The sequence below is a fragment of the Pseudorca crassidens genome, chromosome 2 (assembly GCF_039906515.1).
Source record: "Pseudorca crassidens isolate mPseCra1 chromosome 2, mPseCra1.hap1, whole genome shotgun sequence".
Lineage (NCBI taxonomy): Eukaryota > Metazoa > Chordata > Mammalia > Artiodactyla > Delphinidae > Pseudorca > Pseudorca crassidens.
In genome coordinates this window covers 129,937,841-129,952,006 of record NC_090297.1, presented here as the reverse complement: position 1 = coordinate 129,952,006, position 14,166 = coordinate 129,937,841, and the positions used below count along the sequence as shown (strand labels likewise).

At 38.1% G+C, this 14,166-nt stretch overlaps 1 protein-coding gene across 6 annotated transcripts in view; it reads right to left on the bottom strand.

Annotated features, from left to right (window-relative positions):
* Positions 1 to 14,166, bottom strand: part of RABGAP1L (RAB GTPase activating protein 1 like) — a 687,421-nt gene that overhangs the window by 180,198 nt on the left and 493,057 nt on the right. The gene's annotated exons all lie outside the window — the stretch shown is intronic.

Here is a 14,166-nt window from a genome sequence, read left to right as displayed (position 1 = left end):
CCCCAGAACGAATATGGTTGCCCTGCCTTCAGGCTCCTGAAGCTCCCTTTTAAAACCCCAGGGCAATCATGCTGGATTATAAGTGTCTACGTGTCTGCCTTCTCCATTACACTCAGGACAACTTGAGGACACACACTGGCATCTCTGGATGCTCCCACACCTGACCCTGGACCTGTCAATAGTAGGCACTCACTGAACGTCTGTGGGATATGTGACCTAACCAACCATCACAGGTTTCTCCAAAAGGAGGCAGGAAAGTTGGCATCAAGAATGCAAGTGGGAAGTTAGCTTTGGAATGAAGGCAGAGCATACCTTCTTTAAAGACAGGAGAATATCCGAGGAAGATGGAGAGGGATTTTTTTTAAGTAAAAGAGAAGAAAGCTTGAGTGTTTGTGCTAAGAGTACTCATAGGGAGACACTGAATTATATTGTTCTTATTTCTGTCAAGTGACCCCATATTTCCTAGGATACATTAAGTTCATATTAATTACTGACAACTTGGAACATGGCATGTTTAGTCAACCATTCTCCCTTCCTACATTTTGGATTGTCTCATGAGAAATAAACAATGAGAAATCACTTCAACAAATTAGCAGTGTTATATAATACACACATAGTACTATGATGATATATATATATTTTCTGATATAAATCCCTAATCCATAAAATGTATGATTTCTGGAACTTTAAAACTTTAAAATTCCTTGAGTATCTTGCACTAGTTAGAAGCTCAAATTTGTGTTTGTTGGTAGTTTTAGTGTTTTCTGGATAGCATCCTAAAACAAACCTATCCTCAAACTAAACATACAACAGAGAAAAGTTGAAAACAAACTAAATATTCACACAACAAATTATGTTGGAAGGGGAAACCAATATAAAGGAATACCAATGTTACAGAATTGGAGTGCAGGACTACCAGCTTTCCAAAGGAGTAGTGTTTTGCTGCCACCAACAGGGCAATAGGCATTCCTTCATGTAAGTTACAAAACTAACTGAAGGCACAAAACCCATTGCAAATCCAAAAGAATGTTTACGGCTTGCTTCATTTTTTTCAGTTCTTTAGCCTTCTAATTTTGTAAACTGAATGACAGCTGCAGAAATTACAGTCCTAATTTCAGTCTGTCACAGATCACCATCTTCAAGCTCAGAAACAAATTTTTTTTTACCCAAGTTGGTGAATCAAAGACTAGGGAGAACTAAAATCCATTGTCTATTTTCAAGGTGTTTTGCTCTTCACTTCTTGTTTTTTAACCCTGTATGGTATTCAAATATGGTCCTGCAGGGAGAGAATCTCTGGAACATGAATTGATCCTTCTTTCCGATGTCAACAGAAAGGAAAAGGGGAATTATACTTTGAAAGGTCAAAGGAATACTTAACCAGCCAGCACAGTGCTGAATAATAACTGACTTTTTACTCTCTCAAATAAACAAGGCCTTATTTTATTTTATTTTATTTATGGGTTACATCACAGAGTTCTCAGGTACTCTCTACTTTTTTAATGTTTATAGGTCATTTTTGTTTCTATTTTTTTTTAATTTTTACTGAAATATAGTTTATTTACAATGTTGTGTTAGTTTCAGATATAGAGCAAAGTGATTCAGTTATACATATATATATAAATATATATATGTTGTTTCTTAACATTCTCTTCCATTTTAGGTTATTACAAGATATTGAGTATAGTTCCCTGTGCTATACAGTAGGTCCTTGTTGGTTATCTATTTTATATATAGTAGTGTATGTATTTTAATCCCAAACTCCTAATTTATCTCTCCCTCCCATTTTCCCCTTTGGTAACCATAAGTTTGTTTTCTATGTCTGTGAGTCTATCTTTTTTGTAAATAAATTTATTCATATCATTTTTTTAGATTCCACATATAAGTGATATATGATATTTGTCTTTCTCTGACTTCCTTCACTTAGTACCATAATCTCTAAGTCCACCCATGTTGCTGCAAAGGGCATTATTTCATTCGTTTTATGGCTGAGTAATACTCCATTGTGTATATATTTTATATATATATATATATGTGTGTGTGTGTGTGTGTGTGTATATATATATATATATACACACACACACACACACACACACACACACACAACATTTTCTTTATCCATTCATCTGTTGACAGACACTTAGGTTGCTTCCATGACCTGGCTATTGCAAATAGTGCTGAAATGAACATTGGGGTGCACGTATCTTTTCAAATTATGGTCTTCTCTGGATATATGAACAGGGCCCAATTTTAGAATTTTGGGGTTCTCTATTAAGACTCTTTTCCTGGTTTGAAGATACTAATAGTGGATGAGCTACGCTTTATAAATTAGGTTTTCTGGTTAAAGCAACTCTTGGTAATCCACCATGAATTAGCTGAATCACAATCCACACCTCAACCCAGGTACTTCTTTTGTCTCCATTTTAAAGGGACTCCCCTTAGTATACGCCTCAGGAACCTCAAGGCCCCACTGAGCAATTGCTACAATCCTAGAAAACGGGCATGGAGATGGAGGAGCACAGAGACCAAACAGACACGTTAGCAATTGATAATGATGAAAATAAGGACCAGCCATTTTCTAAGTGTGACTGAATGCTTCCTCTAATTGCACATGTGTTTTCTTCTCCTTGTTCCCTCACTACCACTTTGTTTAGATAATTTAATTTTGAATGTTTCATCACAGTGTAGTAGATGCTTAGCTGCACACTGGGATCACCTCCGGAGTTTCTAAAAATAGTGATGCTTGGGTTCCACCTAGATTTTCAAATGAAATTGTTCTGTACAACTCAGAGTCAGAAAATGTTTAAAGCTAACTCTAATATACAGGAGATTCTGATGTAGAGTTAAGACTGAGAATTCCTGCTCTACGTAACTCATGAGTATTCCTACCCTTCTGGTTCCGGAACTGCCTGCATCAGATCTTGAGGGTGAGGGATGGGTGAGAGGAGGCATTCAGAAATGTTCAATTTAAACAAATTCCATGGGACTTAGGTGATTCTGGAGGACACTAATGGTTAAGAATCACTTCGAGTTATACTGCTGTAGGGACTTGCAATACTGTGACATAACTAAAATAAATTGGGACAGTCTCTTACTGTAGATTGGTGGGAAGATTTTTTTTTTTTTGAGGGAGGAGAAGGGAAGTGAGAAAAAGATTTTATTTGTTCACATGCATTAAGAGGACTGTCAGATACTACTTTAAACAACTTAAGAAAAGGGACTATGTGTCTACTGTTGTATCCATATCATTAAGCACAGTGTCTGGCTCACAATAGGTGCTCAAAAGTCATTTGCTGAATGAACAAATAAATGAACAAATGTTATTAGTATACAATGCATTTCATGTGTCCTAGGAGAGTTCTGAATAGGGAATGGAAGATGAGTTGGTAGATAGCAAGTGGAAGATTACAAAGTAACAGGTTATTAAAGGTGAGAAAACAAGGAAGTCCTAATAAGGAATGGTAGGAGGTTATTTTAGCTGTAGAAGGGGCACTGGACAAGGAAGCAGGATAGGACACACAGGGCATGGCTTATGAGAGAGCTTCCAGCCTACTGACAGCAGGGTAAACCGCAAGCTTTTGACGGGGGCCAAAATAAGAAATATGAATGGTTATTTCTCCAATGGAATTCCAGACAGATTTCTGGAAAGAAGGTTCAGTGACATAAAAACCTGTAGCAACAAGCTACTGATATGAGGGAAGTTTATTTGAGGAAAGAGATGTTTCAGTTAAGTATTTGGATTCTATTTGATATACAAATCAGAATCATACAAGCTGAACTGGAAAAAAAGAAAAAAAAAGTATTGTAACATAAATATATTTTCTATTTCTCATGTAATGTGAAATTATTTCTTTCTAAAAGCTGAATACTGAAGTAAACGGAGTAGGCAGGGACAAATGAATAATCTCTGAGAAAAAAGATTTTTAATTAAGCAAGTAGATTACATATGCCCAGACATACACAAAGCTTCTTCTTTTAAAAATAATAAAATCTGTAAAAAAGTCAATTATATTTCAATATAGCTGAAAAAAAAAGTACTGGAGTTTCCTATAAATCTAGTCTGAATCACAGTGATGACAAAGACAAAAATCACATATAAGAGTACAATGAAGGTTTCTCCAGAATAAGGGGAAGAGCTTCATTACTACTTATGCATGGCAATTTTGATCTTTAGCAAATAATTTGTTCATCACCTTAATATGGTTGAACTACTACCACATGTGGCAGAAAAAGGTGGTGGTGATAGTAGTGGTAGTGGTAATCCAGAAATGGAGATCTAAGTAATAAAATTTTTCTGCAAGTAAATGAGATCAAGAACAAGACAAAGATGTAGGCTCTTTCCACTTTTATTCAACTTTGTTCTGGAGCACCCTGAGCCCTGCCCTCCCCATGCAGCAGTTGGGTCACAATTGGTCCAGGCAAGTGTCCTGAGCCCTGCCCTCCCCATGCAGTAGCCTAGAGGCAACCAGCCCGGGTGGGTGTCCTGAGCCCCACACAACCTGTGCAGAGACTGAGCCACAACCAGTACAGTAGAGCTTCCCAAGTCCCACCTTAGCACAGAAGTAATAGAGGTGCAACGGGGCTGGGTGAGCACCCTAAGCCTTGCCCCCCTTACACAGCAAATGAGTCACAACTGGTTGGGTGAGTGCTCTTAACCTTTCCCGCTCCACACAGAGCTGGGACAGATGAGCACCCTGAGTCCTGCCCTCCCTGCATAGCAGCCCAGCAGAAACCAGACTGGGCCAGGGCCCTGAGTCCCACTCTCCCTGTGCAGCAGATGGGCCACAATCGAGCAGGTGAGCACCTGGAGCTCCACCCTCCCCTCACAGCAGTCTCAGCCCTATTACAAGCAGCAGGTGCATGTAGCCCACGTGACAGATACCCATAGAGGGCCTGGTTCTGGTAGCCAGCAGAGATTGTGCTTCTTGGCCACAAGGAACAACTCCTACCAAAGACCACTCCTTCAAGACTGAGAAAGATAGGCATTTTCCCTAATACGTACAGACAAACACAGAGAGACAGGCAAAATGAGGAGATAGAGGAATATGCTCCAAACCAAAGAACATAGCAAATCCCCAGGAAAAAAAGACCTTAATGAAATGGAGATAAGCAACCTACCTAATAAAGAGTTCAAAATAACGATCATAACAAATGCTCACTGATCTCAGGAGAAGAATGGAAGAACACAGACAGAACTTCAACAAATATACAGAAAATATAAGAAAGAATGAAACAGAAATTATACTAAACTGAAAAATACACTAGAAGGGTCAAACAGCAGAATGGATGAAATACAAGCACAAATCAGTAAGATGAAAGACAAAGCAATGGAAAACACCCAGATAGAGCAGCAAAGTGAAAACAGAACTTTAAAAAGTGAGGAAGGGACTTCCCTGGTGGCGCAGTGGTTAAGAATCCGCCTGCCGGGCTTCCCTGGTGATGCAGTGGTTGAGAGTCTGCCTGCTGATGCAGGGGATGTGGGTTTGTGCCCCGGTCCGGGAGAATCCCACATGCCGCGGAGTGGCTGGGCCCGTGAGCCATGGCTGCTGAGCCTGCACGTCCATAGCCTGTACTCCGCAGCGGGAGAGGCCACAGCAGTGAGAGGCCCGCATACCGCAAAAAAAAAAAAAAAAAAAAAAAAAAGAATCCGCCTGCCAATGCAGGGGACACAGGTTCAAGCCCTGGTCCAGGAAGATCCCAAATGCCGCAGAGCAACTAAACCCTTGTGCCACAACTAGTCAGCCTGTGCTCTAGAGCCTGCAAGCCACAACTACTGAGCCCTCGTGCCACAACTACTGAAGCCCGCACACCTAGAGCCCATGCTCCACAACAAGAGAAACCACCACAATGAGAACCACGTGCACCACAACAAAGAGTAGCCCCCACTCACCACAACTAGAGAAAGCCTGTGCACAGCAATGAAGACCCCCACACAGACAAAAATAAATAAATAAATAAAATTTTTTAAAAAGTGAGGAAACATTAAGGGACCTCTGGGACAAGATCAAATGAAATAACATTTACGTGATAGGGGGTCTCAACAGGATAGGAGAAAAAGAAAAAGCCAGAAAAATTATTTGAAGAAATGACAGGTGAAAATTTCCCTAATTTGGGGAAGGAAAAATACATCTAGGTCCAGGAAGCCCAGAAAGTTCCAAATAGGATGAATCCAAAGAGAAACACACGGAGACACATTACAATTAAAATGGTAAAAGTTAAGGATAGAGACTCTTAAAACCAGCAAGAGAAAAGCAACTTATTACTTACAAGGGAAACCCCATAAGGCTATCAGCAGATCTTTTTCAGCAGAAACTTAACAGGCCAGAAAAGAGTGGCATGACATATTCAAAATGCTGAAAGAAGAAAACACCTGCCAATCAAGAATTCTCTACCCAGCAAAATTACTGTTCAGAATTTAAGGAGAGATTAAGAGTTTTCCAGATAAGCAAAAGCTAAAGAAGTTTGTCACCACTAAAATGGCCTTATAAGAAACATTAAAGGGACTTCCCTAAACTAAAAAAGAAAGGCACTAATAATGAGAACATATGAAAGTAAAAATCATACCAAAAAAGGTAAACAAATACTAAAGGTAGTGGATTAATCACTTACAAAGCATATATGAAGGGTTAGACAAAATTATTAAAATTAATTAAAAATACAGTAAGAGATACATAAACTAAAAAGATGTAAAATGTGTCATCAAAAATATGAAACGCAGGAACTATACATGCATAGGATGTTACATGTAAACCCCACAGTAACCAAAAAGAGAGAACTTATAGTAAATATACAGAAGAAAATGAGAAAGGGATCTAAATATAATACTAAAGAAAACAATCAAAACACAAGGGAAGAGAGAAAGAGAAGAAGAAAGGAACAGAGGAGCTACAAAAACAGCCAGAAAAAAATTAACAAAATGACAATAAGTACATACTTATCAAAAATTACTTTAAACATCAATGGACTAAATTCTCCAGACAAAAGACACAGAATAGCTGAATGGTTAAAAAAATAAGACCTATATGCTGCCTACAAGAGACTCACTTCAACCTAAAGACAGTACAGACTGAAAGTGAAGGGATAGAAAAAGATATACCATACAATTGGAAACAAAAAGAAAGAAGCTGGGATATCAATATTTATATCAGAAAAAAGAACTTTAAAACGAAGACTTGGGCTTCCCTGGTGGCGCAGTGGTTGAGAGTCCACCTGCCGATGCAGGGGACACGGGTTCGTGCCCCGGTCCGAGAAGATCCCACATGCCGCGGAGCAGCTGGGCCCGTGAGCCATGGCCGCTGAGCCTGCGCGTCCGGAGCCTGTGCTCCGCAACAGGAGAGGCCACAACAGTGAGAGGCCCGTGTACCGCAAAAACAAAAACAAACAAACAAACAAACAAAAACGAAGACTGTAACAGGAGACAAAGAGGACATTACATAATGATAAAGGGGTCAATCCAACAAGACGATATAACATTTGCAAGAATTAATACACCCGGGCTTCCCTGGTGGTGCAGTGGTTGAGAATCTGCCTGCCAGTTCAGGGGACACGGGTTCGAGCCCTGGTCTGGGAAGATCCCACATGCCGCGGAGCAACTGGGCCCGTGAGCCACAACTACTGAGCCTGCGCATCTGGAGTCTGTGCTCCGCAATGGGAGAGGCCCGTGCACCGCGATGAAGAGTGGCCCCCGCTTGCCGCAACTAGGGAAAGCCCTCGCACAGAAACGAAGACCCAACACAACCAAAAATAAATAAATAAATTTATTAAAAAAAAAAAAAAGAATTAATACACCCAACATAGGAGCACCTGAATATATTGGATTGACCAAAAAGTTCATTTGGGTTCTTCCATAACACCTTACAAAAACCCAAATGAATTTTTTGGTCAATCCAATATAAAGTAAATATTAATAGAAATAAAGAGAGAAATAGACAGCAATACAATTATAGTAGGGGACTTGAATTATGCCACTTACATGAATGAATAGAGCATCCAGACAGAACATAAATAAGGGAATATTGGTTTTAAATGATCAAGGGACTTAATAGAGATATACAGCATATTTCATCCAAAAACAGCACAATGCATTCTTTTCAAGTGCACGTGAATCATTCTCCAGGATAGATCACACGTTAGGCCACAAAACAAGTCTCAATACATTTAAGAAGATTAAAATCTTATCAAGAATCTCTTCCAACCATAATGATAAGAAACTAGAAATTAATTATAAGAAAACTGGGGGCTTCCTTGGTGGCGCAGTGGTTGAGAATCTGCCTGCTAATGCAGGGGACATAGGTTCGAGCCCTGGTCTGGGAGGATCCCACATGCTGCGGAGCAACTAGGCCCGTGAGCCGCAACTACTGAGCCTGCACATCTGGAGCCTGTGCTCCGCAACAAGAGAGGCCACCATAGTGAGAGGCCTGTGCACCGCGATGAAGAATGGCCCCTGCTTGCCACAACTAGAGAAAGCCCTGGCACAGAAATGAAGATGCAACATAGCAAAAATAAATAAATTAATTAATAAACTCCTACCCCCAACATCTTCTTTAAAAAAGAAAATAAAACTGGAAAAGACACAAACACGTGGAGACCAAACAACATGCTATTAAACAACCAATGGGTCAATAGAGAAATCAAAGAGGAAATTTTTAAAAACCTTGAGACAAACAGAAATGGAAACACGATGTTCCAAAATCTTTCAGATGCAGCAAAAGCAGTTCTAAGAGGGAAGTTCACAGCAATACAGGGGTACTTCAAGAAATAAGAAAAATCTTAACTGAAAAAGCCTAACTTTACATTTAAAGGAAATAGAAAAAGAAGAACAAACACAGCCAAAAGTTAGTAGAAGGAAGGAAATAATAAAAACCAGAAGAGAAATAAATAGAGACCAAAAAAAAGATCAATAAAACTAAAAGCTGGTTCTTTAGAAAGATAAACAAAATCAATAAACCTTCAGCCACACTCATCAAGAAAAAAGGAGGAGGGCCCAAATAAATAAAATCAGAAATGAAAGAGGAAAAATTACTACCAATATCACAGAAGTACAAAGTTCTGTACAAAGAAGTACAGAAGTACAAAGTACAAAGGATCGTAAGAGAATACTATGAATAATTATATGCCAACAAATTAGACAACCTACAAGAAATGGATAAATTCCTAAAAACATACAATCTTCCAAGACTGAATCATGAAGAAACAGAAAATCTGAACAGACTGATTACTAGTAATGAAATTGAACCCATAATCAAAAAACCCTCAACAAAAAAAAGTCTACATCCAGAGGGTTTCACAGGTGAATTCTACCAAATATTTAAAGAAGAGTTGATACCTATTTTTCTCAAATTATTCCAAAAAACTGAAGAGGAAGACTCTTTCAAACTCACTTTACGATGCCAGCATTTCCCTAATGCCAAACCAGACAAAGACACTACAAAAAGGAAAATTTCAGGCTAATAATGCTGATGAACATGGATACAAAAATCCTCAACAAAATATATTAACAGGGACTTCCCTGGTGGCACAGTGGGTAAGAGTCTGTGCTCCCAATGCAGGGGGCCTGGGTTTGATCCCTGGTCAGGGAACTAGATCCCACATGCATGCTGCAACTAAGAGTTCACATGCCGCAAATAAGGAGCCTGTGAGCTGCAACTAAGAAGCCCTCCTGCCACAACTAAGGAGCAGGTGAGCTGCAACTAAGGAGCCCTAGAGCTGCAACTAAGGACCCTGCCTGCTGCAACTAAAAGGAGCCCACGTGCCACAACTAAGGAGCCCACGAGGCGCAACTAAGGAGCCTGCCTACTGCAACTAAGACCCAGTGCAACTAACTAACTAACTAAATATTAGCAAACCAAATTCAACAGTACATTAAAAAAACATACACCATGATCAAGTAGGATTTATCCCAAGGATGCAAGGGTGGTTTAGCACCTGCAAATCAATCAACGTGATGTGTAACATTAACAGAATAAAGGCTGAAGGCCAATGGAATTCCAAATTGATGACTAGGGAGAAAAAAAGGAGTGAGTAAAGGAAAATGAGAAGAAGCAGAGAGGGTGACAAAAAATAAGAAGCCAAAGGAGAATGTAAGAAGGAGAGAAGGAGAAGAAGAGGGAGGGGGAGGGGAGGGAGAGGGAAAGGAGGAGGAGAAGGAAGAGGAGAAGCTCTACGTGTAATAATAGCACCTGCGTGCACTGTAGTACTTACTAAGTTACAGGTACCAATCATATATTAACTCATTAAACTCTAACAACAATCCTATGTGATAGGTATTACTAATATCCCCATTTTAAAGATGGGTAAACTGTTAAGTTCCCTTAGATCACTGGATAAACTGTCAGAGATGGGATTTGACCTCAGGAGGAAGAGGGGGAGAAGGAGAAAAGGAAGTGCTATGTCATGCTGCTTTGATAACTGGTGAGAGATCAAGTTAGATAAAAATGGAAAGATGTCTACTAGATTTCATTAGTGACGACCAAAAACGCTTCAACAGAATGATAAGGAAACACACAATAGCGGAGAGGGTTGAAAAGCCAAAAACATCAAAGATATATACTTAAGAAGTTTCACGTAATACATAAAGCCGCTCCAAGCTAAGGCTCATTCTTCTAAAATTTAGCCAGGATCAGCTGATTTCCTTAAAAAAACTAGATGTTTCTAAACAAAAGAACATAACATTGGAGTCTTCAAAACTGTCTGAGGAGTTTCATTTGTTTACAACGAAACAAATTATTATTAATAATTACTTTTTAAGCTGCTTTGTTTTAAAACTTGCTTTCAGGGTCCATAAAAGTGCATATTTAGAAATTTTGTTTTTTTCAAGAGTATGGTTGCTAACAGAAAGCAATTTTGCAATATGCATCAAAAATTAAAATGTGATTATAGTTTGACCTAGCAATTACATTCCTAGGAATTTATCCTAAAGATATTATTAGATAAGTATGCAAAGATAGACGTTTAAGGATGTTTGTTACAGTTTTGTTTAACGGGAAACTCTGGAAACAACTTTAATGTCCATAAAAATTAAATATAAAATGGTTAAATAAATTATGATACATCAGAAAAATAAGCAGCCATTTAAAAGGCTAAGCAAGTTCTATGTGTAATAATAGCACCTGGGTGCACTGTAGTGCTTACTAAGTTACAGGCACCAACTGTATATTAACTCATTAAACCTGAACAACACCCTTATGGGATAGGTATTACTAACCTCCCCATTTTAAAGATGGAGAAACTGTAATTTACCTAAGATCACCAGATAAATTGTGTGAGATGGGATTTAAACTCAACCAGTCTGGCTCCAGCATCCATGCTTTTAACCACTACATGTGTGTAGTGACAAGGAAAGATATGCATAATATATTATTAAATGAAAAACAGTCTTGTTCAACAGCATTTTTTTAAAGAAAATAAATATGTTCACCCTTTCACATTGTTCTTCTAGATTTACCCACTACCTCCCCATCTTCTTATCTATAACCCTCAAAGCCATATTAAAACATATTTGTTTACACATACATTTATGTGTATATGTAGGTAGGTAATACACGCTTACATATTCAATAGACTAAAGCATGGGAGAAAGATTTTATACCCAATTTTTATTATGGTTACCTCTGGGGTAGGGTTATGAATGGACTTTTCTTTTTTTCTACTGGAGTATAGCTGATTTACAATGTTGCGTTAGTTTCAGGTGTACAGCAAAGTGAATCAGTTGTACATATACATATATCTACTCTTTTTTTTAGATTCCTTTCCCTTATAGGTTATTATAGAGTATTGAGTAGAGTTCCCTGTGCTATACGGTAGGTCTTTATTAGTTACCTATTTTATATATAGTAGCGTGTGTATGTCAATCCCAGCACATGTAAGACACAAAATGAGCTTGGGGGTGGGGGAGAGAAAAACATTCTGTCATTTACTTCTTAATCATTGTTGGAAAGCAAAGAGCCTATTCTGATTGGAAATTTTCTCTGCCAACATGAAGTGGCTAAGATTAATTCTGACTGATCATCTCCAATCTATTATAATGTACTATGCTATGACTACTGAATGTTTCATATAATAAGTGAATTAGATTTTTAGGAATATATCCAACCTACCTAGTGGACACTGCCAACATCCTAAATGATTTAATGATGCTACCTACTAGAGCAAATCATTCTTTTAGCTCAATAGCTTTCCAGCCGCCTGGTAGACTGTTTCTAACCCAAAAGGAAGTAGCTCCCATTCAGAAAGTAGGTGTCTATAAACCATACTGAGCAACAGAGACATTTACCTATGTTTATGCTGTTTAAAATTATAAATTCAGCTTTGCCTTTTCTAAGCCAAAAGATTTTAGGCCATCTGGGGCCTTGGCTCCCTCAATAATCAACTGAGGGAGAGAATTAGATCGTTTTCTCTAACAGTTCATGATTCTCCTACAAATAACACATTTGATGTGTGCTAATGAGATAACCTATGTTTAACATTCAGCGCACAGTAAGTGCTCAAGTAATGTTATTTCCCTTTCTGATTCCCCTCAACACAAGAAATACAGAGAAATCTAAAGTCCCTCTGCAGCTATACTGAAAATTAGTTAGGCTGGGTTCATAAGCACTTTGAACTATCCCTAATTGTGTTATTCTGATATAATCAAGTTTATATTCTTTTATTTGATAGATTAGAAGCTAAAAGTTAGTCACTGTCAAATGTGTTTGGAGTATTCTTTTTCTAGGTGGGGCAATCAGATCAATTAAGTACACTTCAGTGCAGCCTATGTACGTACTGTCTCTATGTGAGGTCAGCTCCACGATTCAAACAAGGAAGAGAGATAAATATAAACCTATAGTAATGGGAAAGCTCTCCTTTTTATTTTCTCTAACTAGACATTCTCCAAGATGATATTAGATGAGTATCCATGCATTGCTAGAGAAGATACAAAAGCCTTTCTGCCCAGTGGCCAGAGAATGTCCCCTGCACAGGCCATGTCTGGGTTAACATGGCCATAAATAAATGAAAACAATACAATCAAGCCCCCAAAGCCTGTCAACCAGGGGGATAATTTACCAGATGAATAAATTATTAGGCTGCCACAGAGTACAGGTCTGATATCCAGAGGCAAAGTCCTAGGTTACCCGCAAAAGACAGACTAAGCACGGGCTAAGAGCACTAGTAAAGGAAGGTCATTAAAAATGAGAAAAGGCATTTGGGGAAAGATGTAATATCTGAAACAAAAAAATTAGACATGATAGGAAAAATCAAAACTTTGTTGGACTTCCTTATACTTACTTTATGGTTTAATATTGTTTTTAGTCTTAATTACATAATACTTTCACTGTTTAGGCAGTCTAAAAGTCTTATTCCAGCCCTCTGCAGAAAGCATCTTTTGGTTTTGATTTATTTTAATGACAAGAAAAAAAAATGAGGTGGAGATCCATGATTTCATTGAAAGATATACGCAAAGACGCTTGTTACTTTATTGAAAATATTTTCCTTAACTTCTAAAGTAACTTTGTCATATGAACTGTTCATATCTAAATTCAAAATGATTTAATGAAAAGTTTGAAGTACAGTTTATGAACTTCATAAAAAACAAATGCTTAACAGAATAAGAGATGAGGCGCAGCAGCCCACATCTTGAGTTGCATAGGGCCTATATTATGTGATGCCTTTGTTTTGAATCAAGGTATTTAATGGTTAAGTATGGAACCTCTCCTAAAATATCAAGAGCTTCTCTGAAGATTCAGATTATTATCTTTTGGGAAATCTGGAAGAATTATAGGGAATCTAGTAACAAATTCTGAATTATTTCATCAATGTAATAGTAATCACAATAATGACAGCTACCATTTATTAGGCGATACAATTTTCCAGACATTATGTTAAGAGAATTTTATGTATCATATCATTTAGCAATCTTATAAATTCGTTTTATTATCTCAAAATTCAGGGTCTGAGTAATTTGCCCAAAGTCATACACTAGAGCTGATATTAGAACCAAATCTGTCTGAGTCCGGTGTCTGCAGTTTTAACCATTACATTTTACTGGGAAAAGGGTGAGCTTGCATCTTTTTATAAGCAAGGCAATTATCACCTTCAATAACAGACCTTCATCTTTAACTGAAGGACAAAAACCAACCAGGTTATTTTCATCAACTCTGCAGCAAATGTCTTGCTGTTTCCACACTTTTAAAG